The 2,500-nt window shown below is 47.2% G+C and overlaps 2 non-coding genes and 10 pseudogenes across 2 annotated transcripts; all 12 read right to left on the bottom strand.

Moving 5' to 3' along the window:
- LOC142127589 (5S ribosomal RNA) lies at positions 1 to 119 on the bottom strand (annotated as a pseudogene).
- Positions 120 to 201: 82 nt separating this feature from the next.
- Positions 202 to 321, bottom strand: LOC142127771 (5S ribosomal RNA; annotated as a pseudogene).
- An 83-nt stretch (positions 322 to 404) lies between these two features.
- LOC142127509 (5S ribosomal RNA) lies at positions 405 to 523 on the bottom strand. Its single transcript, XR_012685383.1, has one exon. It is a non-coding gene; the product is annotated as a 5S ribosomal RNA (ribosomal RNA).
- A 273-nt stretch (positions 524 to 796) lies between these two features.
- On the bottom strand, positions 797 to 905 carry LOC142127782 (5S ribosomal RNA; annotated as a pseudogene).
- Positions 906 to 987: 82 nt separating this feature from the next.
- Positions 988 to 1,106, bottom strand: LOC142127681 (5S ribosomal RNA). The gene has a single exon (XR_012685400.1). It is a non-coding gene; the product is annotated as a 5S ribosomal RNA (ribosomal RNA).
- Positions 1,107 to 1,179: 73 nt separating this feature from the next.
- On the bottom strand, positions 1,180 to 1,298 carry LOC142127608 (5S ribosomal RNA; annotated as a pseudogene).
- An 82-nt stretch (positions 1,299 to 1,380) lies between these two features.
- LOC142127597 (5S ribosomal RNA) lies at positions 1,381 to 1,499 on the bottom strand (annotated as a pseudogene).
- Positions 1,500 to 1,582: 83 nt separating this feature from the next.
- On the bottom strand, positions 1,583 to 1,701 carry LOC142127622 (5S ribosomal RNA; annotated as a pseudogene).
- An 80-nt stretch (positions 1,702 to 1,781) lies between these two features.
- LOC142127746 (5S ribosomal RNA) lies at positions 1,782 to 1,900 on the bottom strand (annotated as a pseudogene).
- A 71-nt stretch (positions 1,901 to 1,971) lies between these two features.
- On the bottom strand, positions 1,972 to 2,090 carry LOC142127783 (5S ribosomal RNA; annotated as a pseudogene).
- A 72-nt stretch (positions 2,091 to 2,162) lies between these two features.
- On the bottom strand, positions 2,163 to 2,281 carry LOC142127452 (5S ribosomal RNA; annotated as a pseudogene).
- An 83-nt stretch (positions 2,282 to 2,364) lies between these two features.
- On the bottom strand, positions 2,365 to 2,483 carry LOC142127810 (5S ribosomal RNA; annotated as a pseudogene).
- Positions 2,484 to 2,500: the final 17 nt, after the last annotated feature.

Genomic DNA, 2,500 nt, shown 5'->3' on the forward strand with positions numbered 1-2,500 from the left:
GGCCTACGGCACCTGGTATTCCCAGGTGGTCTCCCAACCAAGTACTAACCAGGCCCGGCTCTGCTTAGCTTCCTAGGTCAGACGAGATTGGGCTTGTTCAGGGTGGTGTGGCTGCAGGTATTGGTTGCCTACTGAACTACATCTCTTATACATCTCAAAACCAGCATTAAAGGAAGTAAGAACAAGAGAGAGAAAAAAAAATGCCTACGGCACCTGGTATTCCCAGTTGGTCTCCCATCCAAGTACTAACCAGGCCCGGCCCTGCTTAGCTTTGCAAGATCAGGCAAGATTGGGCTTGTTCAGGGTGGTGTGGCTGTAGGTATTGGGTATCTACTGACCTACATCTCTCATACAACTCAAAACCAGCATTGAAGGAAGCAAGAACAAGAGAGAGAAAAAAAAAAGGCCTACGGCACCTGGTATTCCCAGGTGGTCTCCCATCCAAGTACTAACCAGGCCCACCCCTGCTTAGCTTCCAAGATCAGACGAGATTGGGCTTGTTCAGGGTGGTGTGGCTGTAGGTGTTGATTGCCTACTGACCTACATCTCTTATACATCTCAAAACCAGCATTAAAGGCAGTAAGAACAAGAGAGAGAAAAAAAAAGGCCTACGGCACCTGGTATTCCCAGGTGGTCTCCCATCCAGGTACTAACGAGACCTGTCCCTGCTTAGCTTCCAAGATCAGACTTGTTCAGGGTGATGTGGCTGTAGGTATTGGTTATTTACTGAGCTACATCTCTTATTCATCTCAAAACCAGCATTGAAGGAAGCAAGAACAAGAGAGAGAAAAAAAAATGCCTACGGCACCTGGTATTCCCAGGTGGTCTCCCATCCAAGTACTAACCAGGCCCGGCCCTGCTTAGCTTCCAAGATCAGGCTTGTTCAGGGTGGTGTGGCTGTAGGTATTGGTTATCTACTGACCTACATCTCTCATACATCTCAAAACCAGCATTGAAGGAAGCAAGAACAAGAGAGAGAAAAAAAAATGCCTACAGCACCTGGTATTCCCAGGTGGTCTCCCATCCAAGTACTAACCAGGCCCGGCCCTGCTTAGTTTCCAAGATCAGGCGAGATTGGGCTTGTTCAGGGTGGTGTGGCTGTAGGTATTTGTTGCCTACTGACCTACATCTGAAAACCTGCATTGAAGGAAGCAAGAACAAGAGAGAGAAGAAAAAAAAGGCCTACATCACCTGGAATTCCCAGGTGGTCTCCCATCCAAGTATTAACCAGGCCTGGCCCTGCTTAGCTTCCAAGATCTGATGAGATTGGGCTTGTTCAGGGTGTTGTGGCTGTAGGTATTTATTGCTTACAGACCTACATCTCTTATACATCTCAAAACCAGCATTGAAGGAAGCAAGAACAAGAGAGAGATAAAAAAGGGCCTACAGCACTTTGTAATCCCAGGTGGTCTCCCATCCAAGTACTAACCAGGCCCAGCCCTGCTTAGCTTCCAAGATCAGATGAGATTGGGCTTGTTCAGGGTGGTGGGGCTGTAGGTATTGGTTGCCTACTGACCTACATCTCTTATACATCTCAAAACCAGCATTGACGGAAGCAAGAACAGGAGAGAGAAAAAAAAAAGGCCTACAGCACCTGGTATTCCCAGGTGGTCTCCCATCCAAGTATTAACCAGGCCTGGCCCTGCTTAGCTTCCAAGATCTGATGAGATTGGGCTTGTTCAGGGTGTTGTGGCTTTAGGTATTTATTGCTTACAGACCTACATCTCTTATACATCTCAAAACCAGCATTGAAGGAAGCAGTAACGAGAGAAATAAAAAAATGCCTACAGCACAAGGAATTCCCAGGTGGTCTCCCATCCCTGTACTAACCAGGCCTGCCCCTGCTTAGCTTCAGAGATCAGATGAGATTGGGCTTGTTCAGGGTGGTGTGGCTGTAGGTATTTGTTGCCTACTGACCTACATCTGAAAACCAGCATTGAAGAAAGCAAGAACAAGAGAGAGAAAAAAAAATGCCTACGGCACATGGTATTCCCAGGTGGTCTCCCATCCAAGTATTAACCAGGCCCAGCCCTGCTTAGCTTTCAAGATCAGATGAGATTGGGCTTGTTCATGGTGTTGTGGCCATGGGTATTGGTTATTTACTGAATTACATCTCTTATTCATCTTAAAACCAGCATTGAAGGAAGCAAGAAATAAAAAAATGCCTACGGCACCTGGTATTCCCAGGTGGTCCCCCATCCAAGTACTAACCAGGCCCAGCCCTGCTTAGCTTCCAAGATCAGACAAGATTGGGCTTGTTCAGAGTGGTGTGGCTGTAGGTATTTTTTGCTTACAGACCTACATCTCTTATACATCTCAAAACCAGCATTGAAGGAAGCAAGAACAAGAGAGAGAGAAAAAAACGGACTACAGCACCTTGTATTCCCAGGTGGTCTCCCATCCCTGTACTAACCAGGCCTGCCCCTGCTTAGCTTCAGAGATCAGACGAGATTGGGCTTGTTCAGGGTGGTGTGGCTGTAGGTATTTGTTGCCTACTGAC

This window comes from Mixophyes fleayi, unplaced genomic scaffold, assembly GCF_038048845.1.
Source record: "Mixophyes fleayi isolate aMixFle1 unplaced genomic scaffold, aMixFle1.hap1 Scaffold_292, whole genome shotgun sequence".
NCBI lineage: Eukaryota > Metazoa > Chordata > Amphibia > Anura > Limnodynastidae > Mixophyes > Mixophyes fleayi.